This window comes from Camelina sativa, chromosome 5, assembly GCF_030686135.1.
Source record: "Camelina sativa cultivar CO46 ecotype springtype chromosome 5, ASM3068613v1".
NCBI classification, from domain to species: domain Eukaryota; kingdom Viridiplantae; phylum Streptophyta; class Magnoliopsida; order Brassicales; family Brassicaceae; genus Camelina; species Camelina sativa.
This window is the reverse complement of record NC_141884.1, coordinates 32,225,328-32,240,127: the sequence shown is the minus strand read 5'-3', so window position 1 is coordinate 32,240,127 and position 14,800 is coordinate 32,225,328.

Genomic DNA, 14,800 nt, shown 5'->3' with positions numbered 1-14,800 from the left:
TGACAATGTCTACACTGAGCTGAATGGGAAGATAGAAGCATTAAATGTTCATGTTAAGAAGCTGGAAGTTCAAGTTGCACAGACTGCTGGGTCTGTAAAAAGGCAAGAGAATTATCTTCCAGCAAGAACTGAGTCAAACCCCAGACATGCTTGCAATGCCATATCAGTGAGAGATGAAGATGATGGTGAAATTTTTTCTGCAGAACAAGGAGAAAAATCGGCCAATCTGTCGGATCCAGATGATGGCATCGATCGACACCACCTGGGTGTCGATCGACACTCTTCTCAGACAGAACCAGAAGCTGCAAAATCTCAGGTTCCAACAGTTGAGAGGATCTACAAGCCAAAGGTTCCTTTTCCCAAGCCAAGAAAGTCTAAGCAAGAGATGGAGGAAGCTAGATGCAAGGCAATGATGGACAAGGTGATGATTGAGATGCCATTGATTGATGCAGTAAAGCTTTCACCACCACTCAAGTGCTATGTTAAGAGAATGGTATCAAATGGTTTGAGTCCTGAAGAAGGAGCACTGCTTACTAAAGATGTCAGTGAAATTCTGTTGAACCAGTCTGTTCAGAGGAAGAAGGAGAGAAAGCAGGAGGTGGTTGTCTCTAAGGAAGTGAGTGCAATCATTCAATGTAAGACTGCAGAGAAGTTACCAGATCCTGGAAGCTTTGTTCTTGATTGCTCTATCTCTACAGGAAGGTTTGCACACTCACTTTGTGACCTTGGTTCTAGCATCAACTTGATGCCACATTCTGTTGCTGTGAGACTTGGGATGACAGAATTCAAGCCAACTCAGATTTCTCTAATCCTAGCTGATCGCTCCAGAAGAACTCCTGAAGGTGTTTTAGAGGATATTCCAGTTAAGGTTGGCAACTTCATGATTCCCACTGACTTTGTGGTGCTGAAGTATGATCAAGAGCCTAAAGATCCTCTCATCTTAGGAAGATCTTTCTTGGCTACAGCTGGTGCCATCATTGATGTGAAGAAGGGACACATAGCACTAAATGTGGATGGTTTGAGTTTGAATTTCGAGATGGATAAGCTGAGGAGGGCTCCTACTATTGATGGACAGACTTTTTCTCTTGAAAAAGTTTCTGCAACACGAGCATCAGGCTCAGTGTCGATCGATGCCACCAAGAGGGTATCGATCGACACCCCTCCACGTCCGCGACAAAGCTTTTCCAAAACTGATGCTCCAAGTCAGAAACCTATTCCCAAACAGAAGAGTCATCAATCCACACTCCAGAGCCCTCAGGTAAGGCCAAGGTATGCATCTTTTTCTCCTAAAATTCCTCCTATCATCAATAAGAATTTCAAAGAGACAAAAACTGTTTTGCAGTTAACCAAGCCACGAGATTATCGTAGAGTGCTTGTTTCTTCTGTTGATGATTTTGCAGGACATAAGAGAAGCAAAACCATACCTAAATCCCGCCCTGGTCCCGTTCCTCAAATCCTTGGCAGACTTCATGCACCTAAAGCTTATACACCACCTTGGATGAAGCGGATTTCAATGCCATGTTTTGCTCCTACGGATGCCTGAGCTCCAACACAGTCAAGCTAATGATTGAAAACAAGCGCTTAGTGGGAGGCAACCCACTGGTAGGTTTTTCTTTTTCTTTTGATTTTGATTTTTATTTATTTTATTTTTATTTTTGCTTTCCTCTTACTTGATAACACTGGAGACAGTGTTGTTTAAGTCTGGGGGTGGTTAGTTACTAACTATGTTTTCTGTTTTTGAGTTTTAGTTGTGTCAGTCAAAACCATAAAGTTTGAGTCAAATTTTTCAAAATTTTTCTTTTTATCTTTGGGAATTATGATCTTGACTAATGATTTCTCTTATTTGGCTAACACTCTAATGATTATTTGTTTATGCTTGATCTCAGAACTGAAGCTTAGAAAGACTATGAGCCTTATCAACAATCCTGAAAGCCCTTATTCAATGGATATCTGATTGATCTAACGTTGTCTCAACTTTTATCAGGATTTTAACCGGACTTAATCTCTTACTTTGGGGTTGGAAATCAGTGGACTAGACTTCTTCTTCAGGCCATACAGGACAGTGCAATTTTTCAAAGTATGTCTCCCCTCTCTCTTCCCTTCAGTGTTTTTTTTTTTAAAAAAAGGAATAAAAGATGAGATGATTTTGATCAGTTTAGAGAGGTAGGTAAATTACCAGTGACCTCATTATTCTACTCTTGAGTCAAATGATCACACAAAGCTTGGAAGTGAGGGGTAGGTAAATTACCGATGACCCCGGTATTCGCTTACACCTTTGATTTAGAAAAAAAAAAAAAAAAATTATGGAAGTGAGAAAAGGGAGAGGAAAGGAGATGTAAGAAGAATGTCTTGGCCTGAAAAGAGTCCAAATGCCACTAATCAATACACCCAAGGTAAGAATTCACCTTATTTTTGCCTTTAATATTGACTAATGAGATGACAATGGAGATTTCAGAGATTCCAAAGGATTGTGGGATTTGAGTAACGAATGTTGATGCTTATCATGGTTAAGTATAAGAAGTAAGTTCTTGAGTCAGGTAAATGAAGAGTGTGAATAAGAATCATCATGCAGTTGAGTGAGTTCCCTGTTTTCAAACCTCTTTCACATGTCTAAGCTTATGTTTTGCTTGAGGGCAAGCAAAGGCTAAGTCTGGGGGAGTTGATATATCATGGTTTTTGTGGTTTTTAACCATGATATAAAGAGTCTTTTAGTGTCTTTTCATTTGTTTCTAGATTGTTTTTGAGTCTTTACAGGTTTTTAGCATGGAAGGAGCAAAATGGAGCAATTTGGATGTTTTGGAGCATAAATCTTGAAGAATCAATTTGGTCTCGGATGAAAGCAGGAGCATCGACCGACACCAAGATAGGAGGCATCGATCGACACTCATCTCTGCCGACTCAAGACCCAAGTTTTGGAAAATTTACAAATCTGCCCCAAAGTTTTCCATAATTGCAACATAAGTCCCTGACGTGTTTTAGGACATATAAATAGTGTTTTTAGGTTTTTAAAACCCTTAAGTTTTATTCTATCAAGTTCTATTTTTCCTGCAACCCTGAGAGATTTTTGAGAGCTATTGGAGAGAGATCTGCTTTGTAGAGAAGAATTTCTAAACTCCTTCTTACTCTTTTAATCTCTATTGCTTATTATTCAGAATCATGTCTTGTTCTTCATTGAATATGTCTGAGTAGTTTGCTTGTTAGGTTTAGGGTTTTTCACAGGGATTTTATGAATTATTAGATCTGTTTATTTAGGATTCATTATCTTTCTAGATCTTCATCTTAGGTTGTTCTTCATATTAATCCTTGATTGGCCATCTAGAATTAATACCTTAGGAAAATAAATTGATATGAGAATATAATTGTTTTCCTGATAAAACCTTTTGATGAGCAAAATTATTTTCTGCAAAGAGATTTGATTTAATAATTTTGTGAACAATCTAAACCTGATTTTATTGCTGATTTTTAACCTAGAATTTTACAAAGAGATTTGGATTTTCTGGTTTTAAATTTAGATATTATTTGCAGTGAGAACTGATTTAATTTACAAAAGTGTTTAGAGTTCTAGATCTGTTCTTAATTGTTTGAATCCTAATTTATTGATTTATTTAATATTTCATAATTTCCTGAGAAATTCCCTAGGCCTAGCTTTTTGATCTTCTGAATTTACAACAAGCTTTATTTAATATTTTGCATTGCTATTTTTAATTCAATTTAATCTGTTTAGCATAATTGAAAAACTCTATAATTTATTGTGTAGTCTTGAGTCCTTGTGGAATTCGACCCCTAAGTACTGCATTGATCTCTTAATTTGAGAGAGTAGCTCTAGGGTTTAATTTGAGCATATCAGACTCTCTTCGTGTTGTGTAAAGCTTTGGTCTTCACTTTTGTTACATATATAGTTAATTGATGAATACACTCTAAAATAAACAATTTGGATATTAGTATAGAGACAAGAATGAAGAAGCTATGAAACATGGTTGCGACTAGGACTCATCGCTCAAGTTGGATCAGAAAAGTCTAATTAAGAAACGATGATGAAATTGAAAAGTGAAGGTTTGGGAAATCAATCGGCCCAATAAAACTTATTATAACATAAAAAATTTAGATATATGATAACTAAGAATGGATTTATAGATTTTGAATATATAGTCAGTGGGAATCTCGTTTGGTGTACAAAAACCCACTCAAACGAAGCGGAAAAATGCAACTGCACTTTTTGTTTTCTACCACATGATTCTTAATGTCCGTAAGCACATTAAAATGAAAATAGAGCCCAGTCGGTTCAAAGTTTTAGCGTTATATATTTTTCACTTCAATTTACAGTGAAGCAATTTTTGCTACGGATTGTTCAGATCTCTTAAGGATGAAGTTTAATATTGAGGATTGACCGACCTTTTCATCAGAATTGAAGGATTTTATTCATTTTAGAGATAGATTTGCTAATTTTAGTATTAGATATATTTCCCGAGAGGATAATATCCGTGCCGATAAACTTGCGAAATGTGCAAGAGCACGAGGTTTCTGTTTTTCCCATGTAAGCTCGTCGGTACCTAATTGGATCTCTCTCGAAGAGAGTCATTTCCGATAACTTAATATATGGGGTTTGATCGTAAAAAAAAAGAAATTACAGTGAAGCAATCAGTATGATGTTTTTATTTTTCTTTTAATCAGTATGATGGTTCATTGCATCAGTGAGTCAAACCAGATTATTTGCTTTTATTAGAATCTTCATATTAAACTATTATTCAATCATGATTTTAATAGAATTATGGACAACACATAACACCAAAAAAATCTGTAATTTTTGTTTTTTGTATTTCTGCCGCCAATTCCCACTGCTCTCTCGTGCTATCAAAATGTTACCGTTAAATTTAATTTTTGGTGATCCATTAGGAGGACTAGTAAATGTTAATTAAACAATAAGAACCATTTCATATATGATATATCGGTTGGACCAAAGAAAATAGTTAGTGCCATTGAATCTTTAAAAACATTTTTAGTATAAGTACCAGTGATTTCTAGAGTATACTTGTAAACTACATTTTCACTCCGGTAACAAAATTCTAGCTCACCACTTTTGTGTATAAGGAAAATGTCATATATATATATATATATATATATATATATTAGAAAAATCAAGGTTTGTTGTGGCCTCGCTACTCGCTAGTGTATGAAGATTGCTGTTCCTTTTCAGCCCTTTTCCATCTTTTGACTGAGTACCAACTACACTTTATGTCTGCCATAGAATTATTCGATGATCGTAAGCACATAAAAATGAAACTTGAACCCATCTTGGTCGGTCCAGAGTTGAAATAATGTTATTAACACACAAAATTAGTCGAAAAAGAATGAAATAATGAATGGGCATATTTGTCTTTCTACACTGTACATTTCTTACTTCATTGAAATAACAATGATTCATTGCACAATCAAGGGCGTGAATCTCATAAATAACATTACTTTCCGCTACAAAACTAGCGGAAAATATAAAACTTTTGTATGAAGATCACAAAATTTTTGTTGCGTATCAAGATCATTATCCTTGACAGTAATAATATACACTTTTTGGACTCCACACTTATATAGATTTAGTTTTGATACCAAATGTAATGCCAGACCACTATGTTTTTTAATAGACTTCACATTCTTTTTAGGCCCGTGAGTCTATCTTTATCCGATGGTTAGTGCATTACGTCGGGAGGCTTAAAAGAATTGTTTACAAATCCTATAGATCACCACATGATTTTTCCTATTGTTTTATCCTCATTCCCATGATTCCGACAATTATTTTTCGAAATGTCATACATCCTAATCTCACTCCATCATAATTGTAGAGTTCACTAAAAAGTATAACCAAAAATATAAGTGTATTTTGCTGACATAGATGAGATCGAGTAGACACCTTCTAAATCTCATCTCCTTAGATCTGATCGAGGTCCGTGAATGCCATCTACAATCCTTGGTCCAAAGCAATCCATTGACGATCACTCTCCATCTAAGCTCTAGGCTCTTGAGAACTTTGCTTCTGGTCTCTAATTACTTCTGCGGAGTGAGGAAGAACGACATTATGAACATGCCTCCACAGAGCACTGGTTACCAAATCTTCCTCACTCCTCTGCCTCCATATCCTGTGATCACTGTATTTAATCAAGTTCAATATATCTTTCTCCTGGAAAATGTCCATACAATGGTGGCTCCAACCCTAAAGATATTTCAATCCAGGTACGCTACTTTACAGCTTGTGTAGTTGTGTTGATGTCAATACTTAGCCAATGGTGTGATCTAGATTACGCTCTCTATAGTTTCCATTTGAGAAGTAATTCATCAATGTTGCTTTGGCGTCACTCGCTCCTTCTGAGAGCCCTAGTAATAGTAATCCTTTTGGTCCTGCCATTTGAACCCTATCGCTTGAGTGTCTATGGTGCTTGGATCCATAACTCAAGTTGTCTCAGCGTTGTTTTCGGTTTTAATTTTTCCAAGAACATTCTACACCCTATGGCAACTCCACTAGACATCCTCAAGCGACAAAGCATTTTGATATGCTCAAATTAATCCCTAGAGCTACTCTCTCAACTTAAGAGATCACTGCAGTACTTAGGGGTCGAATTCCACAAGAACTCAAGTCTACACAATAAATTATAGAGTTTTATAATTAAGCTAAACAGGTTAATTTAAATAAAGAAAAGCAATGCAAAATATTAAATAAAAGCTGTGAAAATTCAAGGATCAAAAAGCAAGGCATAGGAAATTTCTCAGGAAATTATGAAATATTAAATCAATCAATAAATTAGGATTCAAGCAATTAAAGATCAGATCTAGAACTCTAAAATCTTCTGTAAAATAAATCAGTTCTCACTGCAAATATTTTCTAAATTTAAAACCAGAAAATCCAAATCTCTTTGTAAATTTCAAGGTTAAAAATCAGCTTTAAAAACAAGTTTAGTTTGTTCACAAAATTACTAAATCAAATATCTTTGCAGAAAGTAATTTTGTTCATCAAAAGGTTTTATCAGGAAAATCAATTATATTCTCATATCAATTTATTTTCCTAGGTTATTAATTCTAGATGGCCAATCAAGGATTAATAATAAAGAACAACCTATGATGAAAATCTAGAAAAATAATAAATCCTAAATAAACAGATCTAACAAATCATAAAATCTCTGTGAAAAAACCTGAACCTAACAAGAAAACTACTCATACATCATTATAAGAACACAAATCAATAACTGAATAAATTGCATTAAGAGATTAAAAGAAGAAGAAAAGGAGTTATAAATCTTCTATGAAGGAATCTTGATTCTTCTCTCCAAAAGCTCTCTAAAAATCTCTCAGGGGCTCTCTCTCAAATGGTGGCAGAAAATAAAGCTTAGGTCTAAACAATGACCTAGAAAACCTATTTATAATCCTAAAACACGTCCAGTGACTAATGATGCAAATATGGAAAACTTTGGGGCAGATTTGTAAAACTTCCAAAACTTGGGTCTTTATTTGGCAAACAGGGGTGTCACCGACACCAAGGGTGGTGTCGATCGACCCCATCACTTCTGATCGGCTCCAAGTTCTCTTCCTCAGCTGAATTACTCCAAAATCCCTATAATTGCTCCATTTTGTTCCTTTCATGCCAAAATTCTATAAAACCTGAAAAGACTCAAAACATCCTACAAAACAAATCAAATACTCTAAAAGACTCCTTATATCATGGTTAAAAACCACAAAAACAATGATATATCAACTCCCCCAGACTTAGCCTTTGCTTGCTCTCTAGCAAAACATAAGCTTAGACTTGTGAAAGAGGTTTGAAAACAGGAAACTCACTCAACCACATGATGATTCTTATTCGCACTCTTCATTTACCTGACTCAAGAACTTACTTCTTAAACTTAACCATGATAAGCATCAACTTTCCTTACTCAAATCCCACAATCCTTTGGAATCTCTGAAATCTCCATTGTCATCTCATTAGTCAATATTAAAGCACAATAAGGTGAATTCTTACCAAGGGAACATCGATCAATGGCATATGGACTATTTTCAGGCCAAGAAATTCTTCATACATCTCCTTTCATCTCCCTTTTCTCACTTCCAAGGGGTTGATTTCTCCCTGATTTTCTTTTTTATTTTTAAATCAAAGGTGTAAGCGAATACTGGGGTCATCGGTAATTTACCTACCCCTCGCTTCCAAGCTTTGTGTGATCATCTGAATCAAGAGTAGAATAATGAGGTCACAAGTAATTTACCTACCCCTCTAAACTGATCAAAATCATCTCATCTTTTATTCTCTTTTTTTCTGATCTTTCTCTTTTTTGTTTTAAAGCACTGAAGGGAAGAGAGAGGGGAGACATACTTCGAAAAATTTGCACTGTCTTGTATGGTCCGAAGAAGAAGTCTAGTCCACTGATTTCCAACTCCCTAGGCAAGAGAATTAAGTCCAATTAAAATCCTGATAAAAGTTGAGACAACGTTAGATCAATCAGATATCCATTGAATAAGGGCTTTCAGGATTGTAAATAAAGCTCATAGTCTTTCTAAGCTTCAGTTCTGAGATCAAGCATAAACAAATAATCATTAGAGTGTTAGCTAAATAAGAGAAATCATTAGTCAAGATCATAATTCCCAAAGACAAAAAGAAAAATTTTGAAAATTTTGACTCAAACTTTATGGTTTTGACTGACACAACTGAAACTCAAAAACAAAAACGTAGTTAGTAGATAACCTTCCCCAGACTTAAACAACATTGTCCCCAGTATTATCAAGCCTAAGATTGGCAAAAGAAAATTAAAATAAGTATAATTTAAAATCAAAAGAAAAAGAAAAACCTACCAGTGGGTTGCCTCCCACTAAGCACTTGTTTTCAGTCATTAGTTTGACTGTGCTGGAACTCATGCATCAGGTGGATCAGAACATGGCGTTGAATGCTTCCGAGAGAATGTCTTCTTCATCCAAGGTGGTGTATAAGCTCTAGGTGCATGAGGCCTGCCAAGGATGTGAGGAACAAGACCAGGGCGGAATTTAGGGATGGGTTTGCTTCTCTTATGTCCTGCAAAATCATCAACAGAAGAAACAAGCGCTCTACGTTAATCTCGTAGCTTGGTTAACTGCAAAACAGTTTTTGTATCTTTGAAGGTCTTATTGATGATAAGAGGAGGTTTAGGTGCAGAAGAGGTGTACCTTTGCCTTACCTGAGGACTCTGGAGTGTGGAGTGGGGGGCTTTCTGTTTGGGAACAGCTTTATGACAGGCCTCAGGTCATAAAGCCCCCCACTCCACACTCCAGAGTCCTCAGGTAAGGCAAAGGTACACCTCTTCTGCACCTAAACCTCCTCTTATCATCAATAAGACCTTCAAAGATACAAAAACTGTTTTGCAGTTAACCAAGCCACGAGATTACCGTAGAGCACTTGTTTCTTCTTTTATTCAAAATTTGATGTGCTCAAATTAATCCGTAGAGCTACTCTCTCAAATTAAGAGATCACTGCAGTACTTAGGGGTCGAATTCCACAAGGACTCAAGTCTACACAATAAATTATAGAGTTTTATAATTAAGCTACACATGTTAATTTAAATAAAGAAAAACAATGCAAAATATTAAATAAAAGCTGTGAAAATTCAAGGATCAAAAAGCTAGGCCTAGGGAATTTCTCAGGAATTATGAAATATTAATCAATCAATAAATTAGGATTCAAGCAATTAAAGATCAGATCTAGAACTCTAAACTCTTCTGTAAAATAAATCAGTTCTCACTACAAATATTTTCTAAATTTAAAACAAGAAAATCCAAATCTCTTTGTAAAATTCAAGGTTAAAAATCAGCTTTAAAAACAAGTTTAGATTGTTCACAAAATTACTAAATCAAATCTCTTTGCAGAAAGTAATTTTGCTCATCAAAAGGTTTTATCAGGAAAATCAATTATATTCTCATATCAATTTATTTTCCTAGGTTATTAATTCTAGATGGCCAATCAAGGATTAATAATGAAGAACAACCTATGATGAAGATCTAGAAAAATAATGAATCCTAAATAAACAGATCTAACAAATCATAAAATCCCTGTGAAAAATCATGAACCTACCAAGCAAACTACTCATACATCACTGTAAGAACACAGATCAATAACAGAATAAATTGCATTAAGAGATTAAAAGAAGAAGAAAAGGAGTTATAAATCTTCTCTGAAGGAATATTGATTCTTCTCTCCAAAATCTCTCTAAAAATCTCTCAGGGTCTCTCTCTCAAAATGTGGCAGAAAATAAAGCTTAGGTCTAAACAATGACATAGAAAACCTATTTATATTCTTAAAACACGTCCAGGGACTAATGATGCAAATATGGAAAACTTTGGGGCAGATTTGTAAAACTTTCAAAACTTGGGTCTTTATTTGGCAAACAGGGGTGTCGACCGACACCATCACTTCTGATCGGCTTCAAGTTCTCTTCCTTAGCTGAATTGCTCCAAAACCCTCTAATTGCTCCATTTTGCTCCTTTCATGCCTAAATCCTATAAAACCTGAAAAGACTCAAAACATCCTACAAAACTAATCAAAATACTCTAAAAGACTCCTTATATCATGGTTAAAAACCACAAAAATCATGATATATCACATTCCAAACCTTGCCCAAAATTATGTCAAGCTCCTACTCGTGTAGACCTTCTCAAACCAGTTAGAAGCTCAGTCTTGACCCCTTCTTTAACACCAACACGTCTTATGACAGTCGCTACCTCTCATCCATTGACTTGGTTATGGAAGAGTTTGTCGAAAATTTTGATCTCACATGTACCAAGATCCTTCCAAGTACCTATTGCCGACTATCTTTATCTCTGCTTTGTTCTATTGGTGTTGTTTCATTGGGGGAATGCCCTTGTTTCTTGTTTTATAAACTTTGCTTGTATGAACATTCTCTTTTAAGTAATGAATGCAAGTGGTTTGACAAAAAAAAAAGATGGACAAATTAATTCTTTTAAACTTCTCTGCATGCACCAGCATATTTCTTGAAACGAGAGTGTCATAAAAAAACTTAATCAAGCAGTTTGTACTTTGATTTTAATCGGTTTAGGTCCAATTGGTTTGGTTCAGTTAAAATTCATACCCCTTATCTCTCAGTCAATATATTTCATTCTTTCAAATATTAGTCAAGATAAAAGAATTAATAAGTTCATTTAAAAAGAAAAATTAGTCAAATTTTTTACCAGAAACACATATAGTCAATAAAATGCATATTAGGTTAATAATATTACCAACAAAGTTGGTAAGATTTAAACGCCTTGGTAAACTTTTGAATATTTTTTATGAAGAAAAAAAAAATATTATAAATATGTGTATTTACTCGTTAAATTCTAATAGGATTGGGACTCCTAAATTATCCATTGGATCTTTTTTATTTCTAGCTAGATAACAACATTCTCCTCTTTACTTATTCTTCTTTTTCCTTAGATTTGTATGCGGTTTGAAGGTTTTGTTGTTGATGAATTATTAACACAAACATTTTGCTTGTGTAGGGAAGCATACTACATGCATCTAAAGGAGTTTGTGAGAATTGTGCTCCTCGATAATTTTCGAACCTTGTAAATCTCTCTCTCTCTCCCTACATATATATACTTCCAAACTCTTTCGCTTGAAATATATCGAATAGAGGGTATAATTGCAATAATATTATAAATTTTATCTTTTCATCAATAATAAAGCTCTCATAATTTTCATTGGATATTTTTCATTTTATTAATTATTTTAAAAATATGACTATTCTTTATTGCATATATTAAAATTTTACTTGAAAAGAGCATCGATATGTTTTGTTAACTCCGTTGAACTCCTTCATATGCATTTTCATTCTCATTACTAAATTTCTTGTTTCCTCGATGAAGCAAAGGATAGATCGTTAAGGTCTTAGTCGCTGGAAGACTGTTAAGGTAGTGAAAAACTTTCACCATTTATAGAAGTTGATTAATTTGGTTCGTCGTATTTGCTCTTTTTCCCAAAATCCAAGTATACTTATTTTATTATCTTATCAACCTTTTTATAATTCTTTTGATATTAAGAGGATGAACGTAACAATATAAAAGTAAACTTGGTTTTTGGAGCAGAAGGCAAATATGATAACTAAGTCTATCAACCCAAATAACCTGTGCAGTTATTTCTAGTTATCTTAGCAATTTTCGACCAGCTAAGATCTAAGCATTCTACCACTTCGTTCATTATGTGGTGACAAAATATTTAATTATGACACAAAGATGATGTATATAAAAAGTTTAATGGAATTTGTAACACCCGCGAACCAGATTTTTGGTTTTGGGTTGGTGTCAGTCGATATTAATAACTTCTCTACGGATCAACTTAAGTCAAAACGCTCGTTTTTGTTGTGTTTGGGGTTTGGAAGCCCTAGAGGTCGATATAAAAGATTTATTATCAATTTAAACATTTTTTTCATTCTGCAACAGAGAGAAAGCTTCCAGAGAGATCCTGAAGAAGCTCTGAGCCTGTTCTTGAGAGATATGTTCCTGTGGTTGGAGATATGAGGCTATTAACATGTTAGGAGCGTGTTGTGGTGCTGTCTCTGGTCGTGTGTGGTCTATTTCTCTCAGTTTTGCAAAGGTGAGTACATGACTATGGCTTATCTAAGCTAAGATCTCTGTTTATGTGGTTTTGTTGGTTGATCACTTGATTGATTGATTTCTCTGTGTGTTTGTGTGATTTTGTGATCCTTGTGGCTTGATTTCACTCCTAGATATACCTTGGATGTGTGTGAGATGTTTGAAGGCAGAAATTGGAGCTGGAGATCAAAGGAGATTGATGCTCGGCATCGGTGTTGGTCGACACCAATGCGAAGGCTTTGGTGGGTACCGGTCGACACCATGTGGAGGTGTCAATCAACACTGCTATGGTTTTCAGGGAATGTCGAGCAGGTGTCAGTTGACACCAGGTGACCAGCGTCGATCGACATCCATCCTTAGCAGGCGGCTGATGTTGTGTTTCCTTTTGTGTATTGTTTGGTTTGTTGTTGTTTGTTGATTGTGGCATGTGGAGATCTTATTGCTTGTGTATATAGCCTATTAGATGGGAGGATTGCCTTACTAAATATTTTTGTAAATACTTATCCATCTATTTTGTGTTGCGGTGTAGGTAAAGGAAAAGTGTGATCGTAGAATCAAGACGATGAAGAAGAGGATGTTCTAGAGGCTCAGTTGTTGGTTCTTTGCTTCTATTAGGTTGCTAAAATGGAACGTTGTTGTCTGAAACAAATGTTTAGGTTGCTGGTTCTATGACGTTGGTTTATGCTTGAAACGACCCGATCCATTTTTAATATAATAATTAACCAGTGATCCCATACTCACTAACATCCTAACATCAATCAACACAAACAATGGAAATAACAGAACATTAAACCAATGACACTCCAATAATTAAATAACCAATATCAATAATCAATAGCAAAACCAACAATTCCAATGTAGCAACATCAACTAAGGAACCACCAACCTAGGTAATAATCTAATAACTCAACTCTAGCAACCTAACAGAAGCCAAATAACACATAAACGAGCAACTAGAACATCCTTCTCTTCATCGCCTTGATTCCATGATTACATTTTGTCTGTACCTGCACCATAAACAATAATTGAGATGCATGAATATTATTACAAATACTTAGTGAGTCAATCTTCCCATCTATTGGGCTATACACACAAGCAATTGGAAATATCCAACCAACAAATAACAAACACAATCAAACCAGGAACAAAGAACAAAGTGTCGGCCGCCTACTGACGAGTGGTGTCGATCGACGCTAGCGGGTGTTTACCAACACTTGCCACCTGGTGTCGACCGACACTCGCCACCTGTTGTTGACCAACACTTGCCACCTGGTGTCGACCGACACTCGTCACCTGGCGTCGACCGACACTTGCCACCTGGTGTCGACCGACACTAGCGAGTATCGACCTACACTAGCAAGCTAGATCGTTTTCCTCGAAGCTCCAAGCTAGATCTCCATCTCCGATTGCACGATGCTCAGCCCAGAATCACACATGAGTCTCACAAGGCCACAGAAACCACGAAATCACGCAAACAAGCAAAGTAATCAACCATACAACTCATAAACACAAAAATCAGAGAATCTCAAGACTAGATAAGCCATGGTCATTCTCTCAGCTCTTTCAAAGGAAAAATCTGACCAACAACGAAGGATCCAACTCGACAGCAAGTCCCTCTCATGTTCCTAGCCTCAGATCACCACTCCACAATCACTAAACAAAAGGCACATAACTCTGCAAAAACTCACAAGAATTCATTGGAAAATTTTTCCTTCTTATTTTTCTCTTTGGAAACAACAAAAGAGGCTAACCAAACCCCTAGGTCGACTTCCAGCCTTAAATATCATGGTTGAGAGTTTCTTCTAAACCAAACTGCTCCAATTTGACGATTTAAAATAAACCGGTTGAACCAGAAAGTGATGATGTCGATCGATACCAACCAGAAAGTGATGGTGTCGACCGACACCCTCATTGGTGTCGATCGACATCCATCCCAAAACCCTAAAATTTGGTTAGCCGATGTTACAAAATTATTGGAATTGTTGGAATGATATTGATTATTCATTTATTAAATTTATTCGTTTAATGATAATGGTTTATGTTGTTGAATGTTATCTGTTGTTGTTAGTGAGTATGAGATCACTATATATTATAGTATTTAAAAATAAAAATAGGTCAGATTATTTTAGAATTAAATTTATTTCCCTACAACTTGTTAACCTAATATTAGTTACAATAAAGGAGGTTAGTGGTGATTTCTGTAATAGAAATT